General features: G+C 42.3%; 2 non-coding genes across 2 annotated transcripts; both read right to left on the reverse strand.

Moving 5' to 3' along the window:
- Window positions 1-4,393: 4,393 nt before the first annotated feature.
- trnas-gcu (transfer RNA serine (anticodon GCU)) lies at window positions 4,394-4,475 on the reverse strand. The gene has a single exon. It is a non-coding gene; the product is annotated as a tRNA-Ser (tRNA).
- A 10,475-nt stretch (window positions 4,476-14,950) lies between these two features.
- trnas-gcu (transfer RNA serine (anticodon GCU)) lies at window positions 14,951-15,032 on the reverse strand. Its single transcript has one exon. It is a non-coding gene; the product is annotated as a tRNA-Ser (tRNA).
- Window positions 15,033-16,013: the final 981 nt, after the last annotated feature.

A 16,013-nucleotide genomic window follows, 5' to 3' on the forward strand; every position in this document is an offset into this window, starting at 1 on the left:
AGACATGTTACAATGGTGACAAGTGGCTGTGGACACAAGAAGACGAAGAAAACTATTGCTGAAAAAACAGGATTTTAACCCATGCGTGCAGACCACAGTTGGTTATCATTTCTTTACTGGAGAACAATTTGGGGGACTACAGGACTCTAACTTATGTTTTCTGGTATTGTACCTGCATACATAGGCAACTGGCCTTGCTTGTGTTTTTTTGAAGATGTTCCACTGGTCGTCCAAGAGGCTTCTTTAGTTCTAAAAGACTTGTGGGAGGTTTCAGGTATGAAATCTCTCTAGGATCTTCACCTATACTCAGAGTTGGTGTTTAAACTTGCAGGTCGTTTAACCCCCCACCAAATGGTATTTTGTGGAGCTCCTTGGGTCAAGGTGTGTATAGCATTTCGCTATGGTGTGAGTCATTAGGGTTACACGCAATGTCAAGATATGCAAAGGGCCAGAGAGTGGAAATACCTGTAGCCTCCCACTAATAAGTTAAAACTGAAAGAGGATCTGGAAAGAGAAGTGACAGGTTTTCAAGAAACCACAGCAAGCCTATGGACACGTGTTTGCAGCCGATAAGTTTCATCTTAAGGTCGAAGACAATGGATGTGACTCACAAAGGAGAATTAATGGTTCAATAGTGGAGAATGTGGGCATCGATCCCACTACCTCTCACATGCAAAGCGAGCGCTCTACCATTTGAGCTAATCCCCCTGTGTAAGAATAGCTTCTGTGGCAAATCATGGCAACCTCTTCAGCATGTATGTTGTTCTGTCCTAGACTGGATCACATTGCATAGGCAAATGAATGAAGTCTCTCACCACAGGCCCTCAGGGGAGACTGGACAAGTAAGTCATTTACAGAGAGCTATGCAGATGGGGAATTAGCTCAAATGGTAGAGCGCTCGCTTAGCATGCGAGAAGTAGTGGGATCGATGCCCACATTCTCCAGGAAATTTGTAATATCTTAATTTTAGTCTGGTTGGGAAAGTTCTGTAATTCAGTTTAATATAGTCCCCTTCTAAAACAAGATGGGTTTCCTTGTTTTTATGCCATGGACTGATATTATACAGAAAAATGCAGTTCCATCCTTCCAGCATGGTTCAGAGAGTTATAGAGCCACCGCCAAGCAGGAAGGACATTTTTCTTGAGAGCACATGGTGGCGTATCACCATACTTAGACACTAACTAAATGCTCATATTTTCCCCAATAATATGTTTCTAATCTGTCATTTCAAGTTGGTGAGAGATTCAGAGCAACTGGTTAACATTTTTGTCAGAAAACGTGACGAGAATACAGCATTTGAGATAATAATCTCAAGCAGCAGAGTAAGCTGATTCAGTCAATTAGAGTAGAACTTTGTGTCTTGTAAACTTCACTGCGACAAGGATGGGATTCGAACCCACGCGTGCAGAGCACAATGGATTAGCAGTCCATCGCCTTGAACACTCGGCCACCTCGTCCTATTCAGAGGTAAATTTATCTCCTAAAATACAAACTTTTCCTGCTCTTAAAAGACATGTTACAATGGTGACAAGTGGCTGTGGACACAAGAAGACGAAGAAAACTATTGCTGAAAAAACAGGATTTTAACCCATGCGTGCAGACCACAGTTGGTTATCATTTCTTTACTGGAGAACAATTTGGGGGACTACAGGACTCTAACTTATGTTTTCTGGTATTGTACCTGCATACATAGGCAACTGGCCTTGCTTGTGTTTTTTTGAAGATGTTCCACTGGTCGTCCAAGAGGCTTCTTTAGTTCTAAAAGACTTGTGGGAGGTTTCAGGTATGAAATCTCTCTAGGATCTTCACCTATACTCAGAGTTGGTGTTTAAACTTGCAGGTCGTTTAACCCCCCACCAAATGGTATTGTGTGGAGCTCCTTGGGTCAAGGTGTGTATAGCATTTCGCTATGGTGTGAGTCATTAGGGTTACACGCAATGTCAAGATATGCAAAGGGCCAGAGAGTGGAAATACCTGTAGCCTCCCACTAATAAGTTAAAACTGAAAGAGGATCTGGAAAGAGAAGTGACAGGTTTTCAAGAAACCACAGCAAGCCTATGGACACGTGTTTGCAGCCGATAAGTTTCATCTTAAGGTCGAAGACAATGGATGTGACTCACAAAGGAGAATTAATGGTTCAATAGTGGAGAATGTGGGCATCGATCCCACTACCTCTCACATGCAAAGCGAGCGCTCTACCATTTGAGCTAATCCCCCTGTGTAAGAATAGCTTCTGTGGCAAATCATGGCAACCTCTTCAGCATGTATGTTGTTCTGTCCTAGACTGGATCACATTGCATAGGCAAATGAATGAAGTCTCTCATCACAGGCCCTCAGGGGAGACTGGACAAGTAAGTCATTTACAGAGAGCTATGCAGATGGGGAATTAGCTCAAATGGTAGAGCGCTCGCTTAGCATGCGAGAAGTAGTGGGATTGATGCCCACATTCTCCAGGAAATTTGTAATATCTTAATTTTAGTCTGGTTGGGAAAGTTCTGTAATTCAGTTTAATATAGTCCCCTTCTAAAACAAGATGGGTTTCCTTGTTTTTATGCCATGGACTGATATTATACAGAAAAATGCAGTTCCATCCTTCCAGCATGGTTCAGAGAGTTATAGAGCCACCGCCAAGCAGGAAGGACATTTTTCTTGAGAGCACATGGTGGCGTATCACCATACTTAGACACTAACTAAACGCTCATATTTTCCCCAATAATATGTTTCTAATCTGTCATTTCAAGTTGGTGAGAGATTCAGAGCAACTGGTTAACATTTTTGTCAGAAAACGTGACGAGAATACAGCATTTGAGATAATAATCTCAAGCAGCAGAGTAAGCTGATTCAGTCAATTAGAGTAGAACTTTGTGTCTTGTAAACTTCACTGCGACGAGGATGGGATTCGAACCCACGCGTGCAGAGCACAATGGATTAGCAGTCCATCGCCTTGAACACTCGGCCACCTCGTCCTATTCAGAGGTAAATTTATCTCCTAAAATACAAACTTTTCCTGCTCTTAAAAGACATGTTACAATGGTGACAAGTGGCTGTGGACACAAGAAGACGAAGAAAACTATTGCTGAAAAAACAGGATTTTAACCCATGCGTGCAGACCACAGTTGGTTATCATTTCTTTACTGGAGAACAATTTGGGGGACTACAGGACTCTAACTTATGTTTTCTGGTATTGTACCTGCAAACATAGGCAACTGGCCTTGCTTGTGTTTTTTTGAAGATGTTACACTGGTCGTCCAAGAGGCTTCTTTAGTTCTAAAAGACTTGTGGGAGGTTTCAGGTATGAAATCTCTCTAGGATCTTCACCTATACTCAGAGTTGGTGTTTAAACTTGCAGGTCGTTTAACCCCCCACTAAATGGTATTGTGTGGAGCTCCTTGGGTCAAGGTGTGTATAGCATTTCGCTATGGTGTGAGTCATTAGGGTTACACGCAATGTCAAGATATGCAAAGGGCCAGAGAGTGGAAATACCTGTAGCCTCCCACTAATAAGTTAAAACTGAAAGAGGATCTGGAAAGAGAAGTGACAGGTTTTCAAGAAACCACAGCAAGCCTATGGACACGTGTTTGCAGCCGATAAGTTTCATCTTAAGGTCGAAGACAATGGATGTGACTCACAAAGGAGAATTAATGGTTCAATAGTGGAGAATGTGGGCATCGATCCCACTACCTCTCACATGCAAAGCGAGCGCTCTACCATTTGAGCTAATCCCCCTGTGTAAGAATAGCTTCTGTGGCAAATCATGGCAACCTCTTCAGCATGTATGTTGTTATGTCCTAGACTGGATCACATTGCATAGGCAAATGAATGAAGTCTCTCATCACAGGCCCTCAGGGGAGACTGGACAAGTAAGTCATTTACAGAGAGCTATGCAGATGGGGAATTAGCTCAAATGGTAGAGCGCTCGCTTAGCATGCGAGAAGTAGTGGCATCGATGCCCACATTCTCCAGGAAATTTGTAATATCTTGATTTTAGTCTGGTTGGGAAAGTTCTGTAATTCAGTTTGATATAGTCCCCTTCTAAAACAAGATGGGTTTCCTTGTTTTTATGCCATGGACTGATATTATACAGAAAAATGCAGTTCCATCCTTCCAGCATGGTTCAGAGAGTTATAGAGCCACCGCCAAGTAGGAAGGACATTTTTCTTGAGAGCACATGGTGGCGTATCACCATACTTAGACACTAACTAAATGCTCATATTTTCCCCAATAATATGTTTATAATCTGTCATTTCAAGTTGGTGATAGATTCAGAGCACCTGGTTAGCATTTTTGTCAGTACACGTGACGAGAATACAGCATTTGAGACAATAATCTCATGCAGCAGAGTAAGCTGATTCAGTCAATTAGAGTAGAACTTTGTGTCTTGTAAACGTCACTGCGATGAGGATGGGATTCGAACCCACGCGTGCAGAGCACAATGGATTAGCAGTCCATCGCCTTGACCACTCGGCCACCTCGTCCTATTCAGAGGTAAATTTATCTCCTAAAATTCAAACTTTTCCTGCTCTTAAGAGACATGTTACAATGGTGACAAGTGGCTGTGGACACAAGAAGAAGAAGAAAACTATTGCTGAAAAAACAGGATTTTAACCCATGCGTGCAGACCACAGTTGGTTATCATTTCTTTACTGGAGAACAATTTAGGGGACTACAGGACTCTAACTTATGTTTTCTGGTATTGTACCTGCGTACATAGGCAACTGGCCTTGCTTGTGTTTTTTCGAAGATGTTACACTGGTCGTCCAAGAGGCTTCTTTAGTTCTAAAAGACTTTTGGGAGGTTTCAGGTATGAAATCTCTCTAGGATCTTCACCTATACTCAGAGTTGGTGTTTAAACTTGCAGGTCGTTTAACCCCCCACCAAATGGTATTGTGTGGAGCTCCTTGGGTCAAGGTGTGTATAGCATTTCGCTATGGTGTGAGTCATTAGGGTTACACGCAATGTCAAGATATGCAAAGGGCCAGAGAGTGGAAATACCTGTAGCCTCCCACTAATAAGTTAAAACTGAAAGAGGATCTGGAAAGAGAAGTGACAGGTTTTCAAGAAACCACAGCAAGCCTATGCACACGTGTTTGCAGCCGATAAGTTTCATCTTAAGGTCGAAGACAATGGATGTTACTCACAAAGGGGAATTAAGGGTTCAATAGTGGAGAATGTGGGCATCGATCCCACTACCTCTCACATGCAAAGCGAGTGCTCTACCATTTGAGATAATCCCCCTGTGTAAGAATAGCTTCTGTGGCAAATCATGGCAACCTCTTCAGCGTGTATGTTGTTCTGTCCTGGACTGGATCACATTGCCTAGGCAAATGAATGAAGTCTCTCATCACAGGCCCTCAGGGGAGACTGGACAAGTAAGTCATTTACAGAGAGCTCTGCGGATGGGGAATTAGCTCAAATGGTAGAGCGCTCGCTTAGCATGCGAGAAGTAGTGGGATCGATGCCCACATTCTCCAGAAAATTTGTAATATCTTGATTTTAGTCTGGTTGGGAAAGTTCTGTAATTCAGTTTGATACAGTCCCCTTCTAAAAACAAGATGGGTTTCCTTGTTTTTATGCCATGGACTGATATTATACAGAAAAATGCAGTTGCATCCTTCCAGCATGGTTCAGAGAGTTATAGAGCCACCGCCAAGCAGGAAGGACATTTTTCTTGAGAGCACATGGTGGCGTATCACCATACTTAGACACTAACTAAATGCTCATATTTTCCCCAATAATATGTTTCTAATCTGTCATTTCAAGTTGGTGAGAGATTCAGAGCAACTGGTTAACATTTTTGTCAGAAAACGTGACGAGAATACAGCATTTGAGATAATAATCTCAAGCAGCAGAGTAAGCTGATTCAGTCAATTAGAGTAGAACTTTGTGTCTTGTAAACTTCACTGCGACGAGGATGGGATTCGAACCCACGCGTGCAGAGCACAATGGATTAGCAGTCCATCGCCTTGAACACTCGGCCACCTCGTCCTATTCAGAGGTAAATTTATCTCCTAAAATACAAACTTTTCCTGCTCTTAAAAGACATGTTACAATGGTGACAAGTGGCTGTGGACACAAGAAGACGAAGAAAACTATTGCTGAAAAAATAGGATTTTAACCCATGCGTGCAGACCACAGTTGGTTATCATTTCTTTACTGGAGAACAATTTGGGGGACTACAGGACTCTAACTTATGTTTTCTGGTATTGTACCTGCATACATAGGCCACTGGCCTTGCTTGTGTTTTTTTGAAGATGTTACACTGGTCGTCCAAGAGGCTTCTTTAGTTCTAAAAGACTTGTGGGAGGTTTCAGTTATGAAATCTCTCTAGGATCTTCACCTATACTCAGAGTTGGTGTTTAAACTTGCAGGTTGTTTAACCCCCCACCAAATGGTATTGTGTGGAGCTCCTTGGGTCAAGGTGTGTATAGCATTTCGCTATGGTGTGAGTCATTAGGGTTACATGCAATGTCAAGATATGCAAAGGGCCAGAGAGTGGAAATACCTGTAGCCTCCCACTAATAAGTTAAAACTGAAAGAGGATCTGGAAAGAGAAGTGACAGGTTTTCAAGAAACCACAGCAAGCCTATGGACACGTGTTTGCAGCCGATAAGTTTCATCTTAAGGTCGAAGACAATGGATGTGACTCACAAAGGAGAATTAATGGTTCAATAGTGGAGAATGTGGGCATCGATCCCACTACTTCTCACATGCAAAGCGAGCGCTCTACCATTTGAGCTAATCCCCCTGTGTAAGAATAGCTTCTGTGGCAAATCATGGCAACCTCTTCAGCATGTATGTTGTTCTGTCCTAGACTGGATCACATTGCATAGGCAAATGAATGAAGTCTCTCATCACAGGCCCTCAGGGGAGACTGGACAAGTAAGTCATTTACAGAGAGCTATGCAGATGGGGAATTAGCTCAAATGGTAGAGCGCTCGCTTAGCATGCGAGAAGTAGTGGGATCGATGCCCATATTCTCCAGGAAATTTGTAATATCTTAATTTTAGTCTGGTTGGGAAAGTTCTGTAATTCAGTTTAATATAGTCCCCTTCTAAAACAAGATGGGTTTCCTTGTTTTTATGCCATGGACTGATATTATACAGAAAAATGCAGTTGCATCCTTCCAGCATGGTTCAGAGAGTTATAGAGCCACCGCCAAGCAGGAAGGACATTTTTCTTGAGAGCACATGGTGGCGTATCACCATACTTAGACACTAACTAAATGCTCATATTTTCCCCAATAATATGTTTCTAATCTGTCATTTCAAGTTGGTGAGAGATTCAGAGCAACTGGTTAACATTTTTTTCAGAAAACGTGACGAGAATACAGCATTTGAGATAATAATCTCAAGCAGCAGAGTAAGCTGATTCAGTCAATTAGAGTAGAACTTTGTGTCTTGTAAACTTCACTGCGACGAGGATGGGATTCGAACCCACGCGTGCAGAGCACAATGGATTAGCAGTCCATCGCCTTGAACACTCGGCCACCTCGTCCTATTCAGAGGTAAATTTATCTCCTAAAATACAAACTTTTCCTGCTCTTAAAAGACATGTTACAATGGTGACAAGTGGCTGTGGACACAAGAAGACGAAGAAAACTATTGCTGAAAAAACAGGATTTTAACCCATGCGTGCAGACCACAGTTGGTTATCATTTCTTTACTGGAGAACAATTTGGGGGACTACAGGACTCTAACTTATGTTTTCTGGTATTGTACCTGCATACATAGGCCACTGGCCTTGCTTGTGTTTTTTTGAAGATGTTACACTGGTCGTCCAAGAGGCTTCTTTAGTTCTAAAAGACTTGTGGGAGGTTTCAGTTATGAAATCTCTCTAGGATCTTCACCTATACTCAGAGTTGGTGTTTAAACTTGCACGTTGTTTAACCCCCCACCAAATGGTATTGTGTGGAGCTCCTTGGGTCAAGGTGTGTATAGCATTTCGCTATGGTGTGAGTCATTAGGGTTACATGCAATGTCAAGATATGCAAAGGGCCAGAGAGTGGAAATACCTGTAGCCTCCCACTAATAAGTTAAAACTGAAAGAGGATCTGGAAAGAGAAGTGACAGGTTTTCAAGAAACCACAGCAAGCCTATGGACACGTGTTTGCAGCCGATAAGTTTCATCTTAAGGTCGAAGACAATGGATGTGACTCACAAAGGAGAATTAATGGTTCAATAGTGGAGAATGTGGGCATCGATCCCACTACTTCTCACATGCAAAGCGAGCGCTCTACCATTTGAGCTAATCCCCCTGTGTAAGAATAGCTTCTGTGGCAAATCATGGCAACCTCTTCAGCATGTATGTTGTTCTGTCCTAGACTGGATCACATTGCATAGGCAAATGAATGAAGTCTCTCATCACAGGCCCTCAGGGGAGACTGGACAAGTAAGTCATTTACAGAGAGCTATGCAGATGGGGAATTAGCTCAAATGGTAGAGCGCTCGCTTAGCATGCGAGAAGTAGTGGGATCGATGCCCATATTCTCCAGGAAATTTGTAATATCTTAATTTTAGTCTGGTTGGGAAAGTTCTGTAATTCAGTTTAATATAGTCCCCTTCTAAAACAAGATGGGTTTCCTTGTTTTTATGCCATGGACTGATATTATACAGAAAAATGCAGTTCCATCCTTCCAGCATGGTTCAGAGAGTTATAGAGCCACCGCCAAGCAGGAAGGACATTTTTCTTGAGAGCACATGGTGGCGTATCACCATACTTAGACACTAACTAAATGCTCATATTTTCCCCAATAATATGTTTCTAATCTGTCATTTCAAGTTGGTGAGAGATTCAGAGCAACTGGTTAACATTTTTGTCAGAAAACGTGACGAGAATACAGCATTTGAGATAATAATCTCAAGCAGCAGAGTAAGCTGATTCAGTCAATTAGAGTAGAACTTTGTGTCTTGTAAACTTCACTGCGACGAGGATGGGATTCGAACCCACGCGTGCAGAGCACAATGGATTAGCAGTCCATCGCCTTGAACACTCGGCCACCTCGTCCTATTCAGAGGTAAATTTATCTCCTAAAATACAAACTTTTCCTGCTCTTAAAAGACATGTTACAATGGTCACAAGTGGCTGTGGACACAAGAAGACGAAGAAAACTATTGCTGAAAAAACAGGATTTTAACCCATGCGTGCAGACCACAGTTGGTTATCATTTCTTTACTGGAGAACAATTTGGGGGACTACAGGACTCTAACTTATGTTTTCTGGTATTGTACCTGCATACATAGGCAACTGGCCTTGCTTGTGTTTTTTTGAAGATGTTACACTGGTCGTCCAAGAGGCTTCTTTAGTTCTAAAAGACTTGTGGGAGGTTTCAGGTATGAAATCTCTCTAGGATCTTCACCTATACTCAGAGTTGGTGTTTAAACTTGCAGGTCGTTTAACCCCCCACCAAATGGTATTGTGTGGAGCTCCTTGGGTCAAGGTGTGTATAGCATTTCGCTATGGTGTGAGTCATTAGGGTTACACGCAATGTCAAGATATGCAAAGGGCCAGAGAGTGGAAATACCTGTAGCCTCCCACTAATAAGTTAAAACTGAAAGAGGATCTGGAAAGAGAAGTGACAGGTTTTCAAGAAACCACAGCAAGCCTATGGACACGTGTTTGCAGCCGATAAGTTTCATCTTAAGGTCGAAGACAATGGATGTGACTCACAAAGGAGAATTAATGGTTCAATAGTGGAGAATGTGGGCATCGATCCCACTACCTCTCACATGCAAAGCGAGCGCTCTACCATTTGAGCTAATCCCCCTGTGTAAGAATAGCTTCTGTGGCAAATCATGGCAACCTCTTCAGCATGTATGTTGTTCTGTCCTAGACTGGATCACATTGCATAGGCAAATGAATGAAATCTCTCATCACAGGCCCTCAGGGGAGACTGGACAAGTAAGTCATTTACAGAGAGCTATGCAGATGGGGAATTAGCTCAAATGGTAGAGCGCTCGCTTAGCATGCGAGAAGTAGTGGGATCGATGCCCACATTCTCCAGGAAATTTGTAATATCTTAATTTTAGTCTGGTTGGGAAAGTTCTGTAATTCAGTTTAATATAGTCCCCTTCTAAAACAAGATGGGTTTCCTTGTTTTTATGCCATGGACTGATATTATACAGAAAAATGCAGTTCCATCCTTCCAGCATGGTTCAGAGAGTTATAGAGCCACCGCCAAGCAGGAAGGACATTTTTCTTGAGAGCACATGGTGGCGTATCACCATACTTAGACACTAACTAAATGCTCATATTTTCCCCAATAATATGTTTCTAATCTGTCATTTCAAGTTGGTGAGAGATTCAGAGCAACTGGTTAACATTTTTGTCAGAAAACGTGACGAGAATACAGCATTTGAGATAATAATCTCAAGCAGCAGAGTAAGCTGATTCAGTCAATTAGAGTAGAACTTTGTGTCTTGTAAACTTCACTGCGACGAGGATGGGATTCGAACCCACGCGTGCAGAGCACAATGGATTAGCAGTCCATCGCCTTGAACACTCGGCCACCTCGTCCTATTCAGAGGTAAATTTATCTCCTAAAATACAAACTTTTCCTGCTCTTAAAAGACATGTTACAATGGTGACAAGTGGCTGTGGACACAAGAAGACGAAGAAAACTATTGCTGAAAAAACAGGATTTTAACCCATGCGTGCAGACCACAGTTGGTTATCATTTCTTTACTGGAGAACAATTTGGGGGACTACAGGACTCTAACTTATGTTTTCTGGTATTGTACCTGCATACATAGGCAACTGGCCTTGCTTGTGTTTTTTTGAAGATGTTACACTGGTCGTCCAAGAGGCTTCTTTAGTTCTAAAAGACTTGTGGGAGTTTTCAGTTATGAAATCTCTCTAGGATCTTCACCTATACTCAGAGTTGGTGTTTAAACTTGCAGGTCGTTTAACCCCCCACCAAATGGTATTGTGTGGAGCTCCTTGGGTCAAGGTGTGTATAGCATTTCGCTATGGTGTGAGTCATTAGGGTTACATGCAATGTCAAGATATGCAAAGGGCCAGAGAGTGGAAATACCTGTAGCCTCCCACTAATAAGTTAAAACTGAAAGAGGATCTGGAAAGAGAAGGGACAGGTTTTCAAGAAACCACAGCAAGCCTATGGACACGTGTTTGCAGCCGATAAGTTTCATCTTAAGGTCGAAGACAATGGATGTGACTCACAAAGGAGAATTAATGGTTCAATAGTGGAGAATGTGGGCATCGATCCCACTACCTCTCACATGCAAAGCGAGCGCTCTACCATTTGAGCTAATCCCCCTGTGTAAGAATAGCTTCTGTGGCAAATCATGGCAACCTCTTCAGCATGTATGTTGTTCTGTCCTAGACTGGATCACATTGCATAGGCAAATGAATGAAGTCTCTCATCACAGGCCCTCAGGGGAGACTGGACAAGTAAGTCATTTACAGAGAGCTATGCAGATGGGGAATTAGCTCAAATGGTAGAGCGCTCGCTTAGCATGCGAGAAGTAGTGGGATCGATGCCCACATTCTCCAGGAAATTTGTAATATCTTAATTTTAGTCTGGTTGGGAAAGTTCTGTAATTCAGTTTAATATAGTCCCCTTCTAAAACAAGATGGGTTTCCTTGTTTTTATGCCATGGACTGATATTATACAGAAAAATGCAGTTCCATCCTTCCAGCATGGTTCAGAGAGTTATAGAGCCACCGCCAAGCAGGAAGGACATTTTTCTTGAGAGCACATGGTGGCGTATCACCATACTTAGACACTAACTAAATGCTCATATTTTCCCCAATAATATGTTTCTAATCTGTCATTTCAAGTTGGTGAGAGATTCAGAGCAACTGGTTAACATTTTTGTCAGAAAACGTGACGAGAATACAGCATTTGAGATAATAATCTCAAGCAGCAGAGTAAGCTGATTCAGTCAATTAGAGTAGAACTTTGTGTCTTGTAAACTTCACTGCGACGAGGATGGGATTCGAACCCACGCGTGCAGAGCACAATGGATTAGCAGTCCATCGCCTTGAACACTCGGCCACCTCGTCCTATTCAGAGGTAAATTTATCTCCTAAAATACAAACTTTTCCTGCTCTTAAAAGACATGTTACAATGGTGACAAGTGGCTGTGGACACAAGAAGACGAAGAAAACTATTGCTGAAAAAACAGGATTTTAACCCATGCGTGCAGACCACAGTTGGTTATCATTTCTTTACTGGAGAACAATTTGGGGGACTACAGGACTCTAACTTATGTTTTCTGGTATTGTACCTGCATACATAGGCAACTGGCCTTGCTTGTGTTTTTTTGAAGATGTTCCACTGGTCGTCCAAGAGGCTTCTTTAGTTCTAAAAGACTTGTGGGAGGTTTCAGGTATGAAATCTCTCTAGGATCTTCACCTATACTCAGAGTTGGTGTTTAAACTTGCAGGTCGTTTAACCCCCCACCAAATGGTATTGTGTGGAGCTCCTTGGGTCAAGGTGTGTATAGCATTTCGCTATGGTGTGAGTCATTAGGGTTACACGCAATGTCAAGATATGCAAAGGGCCAGAGAGTGGAAATACCTGTAGCCTCCCACTAATAAGTTAAAACTGAAAGAGGATCTGGAAAGAGAAGTGACAGGTTTTCAAGAAACCACAGCAAGCCTATGGACACGTGTTTGCAGCCGATAAGTTTCATCTTAAGGTCGAAGACAATGGATGTGACTCACAAAGGAGAATTAATGGTTCAATAGTGGAGAATGTGGGCATCGATCCCACTACCTCTCACATGCAAAGCGAGCGCTCTACCATTTGAGCTAATCCCCCTGTGTAAGAATAGCTTCTGTGGCAAATCATGGCAACCTCTTCAGCATGTATGTTGTTCTGTCCTAGACTGGATCACATTGCATAGGCAAATGAATGAAGTCTCTCATCACAGGCCCTCAGGGGAGACTGGACAAGTAAGTCATTTACAGAGAGCTATGCAGATGGGGAATTAGCTCAAATGGTAGAGCGCTCGCTTAGCATGCGAGAAGTAGTGGGATCGATGCCCACATTCTCCAGGAAATTTGTAATATCTTAATTTTAGTCTGGTTGGGAAAGTTCTGTAATTCAGTTTAATATAGTCCCCTTCTAAAACAAGATGGGTTTCCTTGTTTTTATGCCATGGACTGATATTATACAGAAAAATGCAGTTCCATCCTTCCAGCATGGTTCAGAGAGTTATAGAGCCACCGCCAAGCAGGAAGGACATTTTTCTTGAGAGCACATGGTGGCGTATCACCATACTTAGACACTAACTAAATGCTCATATTTTCCCCAATAATATGTTTCTAATCTGTCATTTCAAGTTGGTGAGAGATTCAGAGCAACTGGTTAACATTTTTGTCAGAAAACGTGACGAGAATACAGCATTTGAGATAATAATCTCAAGCAGCAGAGTAAGCTGATTCAGTCAATTAGAGTAGAACTTTGTGTCTTGTAAACTTCACTGCGACGAGGATGGGATTCGAACCCACGTGTGCAGAGCACAATGGATTAGCAGTCCATCGCCTTGACCACTCGGCCATCTCGTCCTATTCAGAGGTATCTCCTAAAATTTAAACTTTTCCTGCTCTTAAGAGACATGTTACAATGGTGACAAGTGGCTGTGGACACAAGAAGAAGAAGAAAACTATTGCTGAAAAAACTGGATTTCAACCCAAGCGTGCAGACCACAGTTGGTTATCATTTCTTTACTGGAGAACAATTTAGGGGACTACAGGACTCTAACTTATGTTTTCTGGTATTGTACCTGCAAACATAGGCAACTGGCCTTGCTTGTGTTTTTTTGAAGATGTTACACTGGTCGTCCAAGAGGCTTCTTTAGTTCTAAAAGACTTGTGGGAGGTTTCAGGTATGAAATCTCTCTAGGATCTTCACCTATACTCAGAGCTGGTGTTTAAACTTGCAGGTTGTTTAACCCCCCACCAAATGGTATTGTGTGGAGCTCCTTGGGTCAAGGTGTGTATAGCATTTCGCTATGGTGTGAGTCATTAGGGTTACACGCAATGTCAAGATATGCAAAGGGCCAGAGAGTGGAAATACCTGTAGCCTCCCACTAATAAGTTAAAACTGAAAGAGGATCTGGAAAGAGAAGTGACAGGTTTTCAAGAAACCACAGCAAGCCTATGCACACGTGTTTGCAGCCGATAAGTTTCATCTTAAGGTCAAAGACAATGGATGTCACTCACAAAGGGGAATGAAGGGTTCAATAGTGTAGAATGTGGGCATCGATCCCACTACATCTCACATGCAAAGCGAGTGCTCTACCATTTGAGATAATCCCCCTGTGTAAGAATAGCTTCTGTGGCAAATCATGGCAACCTCTTCAGCGTGTATGTTGTTCTGTCCTGGACTGGATCACATTGCCTAGACAAATGAATGAAGTCTCTCATCACAGGCCCTCAGGGGAGACTGGACAAGTAAGTAATTTACAGAGAGCTCTGCGGATGGGGAATTAGCTCAAATGGTAGAGCGCTCGCTTAGCATGCGAGAAGTAGTGGGATCGATGCCCACATTCTCCAGGAAATTTGTAATATCTTGATTTTAGTCTGATTGGGAAAGTTCTGTAATTCAGTTTGATATAGTCCCCTTCTAAAACAAGATGGGTTTCCTTGTTTTTATGCCATGGACTGATATTATACAGAAAAATGCAGTTCCATCCTTCCAGCATGGTTCAGAGAGTTATAGAGCCAGCGCCAAGTAGGAAGGACATTTTTCTTGAGAGCACATGGTTGCGTATCACCATACTTAAACACTAACTAAATGCTCATATTTTCTCCAATAATATGTTTCTAATCTGTCATTTCAAGTTGGTGAGAGATTCAGAGCACCTGGTTAGCGTTTTTGTCAGTACACGTGACAATATAAAGCATTTGAGATCATAATCTCAAGCAGCAGAGTAAGCTGATTCAGTCAATTAGAGTAGAACTTTGTGTCTTGTAAACTTCACTGCGACAAGGATGGGATTCGAACCCACGCGTGCAGAGCACAATGGATTAGCAGTCCATCGCCTTGACCACTCGGCCACCTCGTCCTATTCAGAGGTAAATTTATCTCCTAAAATTGAAACTTTTCCTGCTCTTAAGAGACATGTTACAATGGTGACAAGTGGCTGTGGACACAAGAAGAAGAAGAAAACTATTGCTGAAAAAACTGGATTTTAACCCATGCGTGCAGACCACAGTTGGTTATCATTTCTTTACTGGAGAACAATTTAGGGGACCACAGGACTCTAATTTATGTTTTCTGGTATTGTACCTGCGTACATAGGCAACTGGCCTTGCTTGTGTTTTTTTGAAGATGTTACACTGGTCGTCCAAGAGGCTTCTTTAGTTCTAAAAGACTTGTGGGAGGTTTCAGGTATGAAATCTCTCTAGGATCTTCACCTATACTCAGAGTTGGTGTTTAAACTTGCAGGTCGTTTAACCCCCCACCAAATGGTATTGTGTGGAGCTCCTTGGGTCAAGGTGTGTATAGCATTTCGCTATGGTGTGAGTCATTAGGGTTACACGCAATGTCAAGATATGCAAAGGGCCAGAGAGTGGAAATACCTGTAGCCTCCCACTAATAAGTTAAAACTGAAAGAGGATCTGGAAAGAGAAGTGACAGGTTTTCAAGAAACCACAGCAAGCCTATGCACACGTGTTTGCAGCCGATAAGTTTCATCTTCAATCAATCAATCAATCAATCAAATTTTATTTGTATAGCCCATATTCACAAATTACAATTCATCTCATAGGGCTTTAACAGGGTGTGACATCCTCTGTCCTTAACCCTCAGCAAGAGTAAGGAAAAACTACAAAAAACCCTTTTAACAGGGTAAAAATATGTAGAAACCTCAGAGAGAGCCACATGTGAGGGATCCCTCTCCCAGGACGGACAGAAGTGCAATAGATGCCACGTGCAGGAGAACATCAGCAATAATCAAAGTCTCTAGCAGCATTGATGAAGCACAGTCCATGCTCAGCAACCATCTAGACCACGATCCACCATCCAGACCAGACGCCACTTCAGT

This window comes from Platichthys flesus, chromosome 16, assembly GCF_949316205.1.
Source record: "Platichthys flesus chromosome 16, fPlaFle2.1, whole genome shotgun sequence".
In the NCBI taxonomy this organism is placed as follows: Eukaryota; Metazoa; Chordata; class Actinopteri; order Pleuronectiformes; family Pleuronectidae; genus Platichthys; species Platichthys flesus.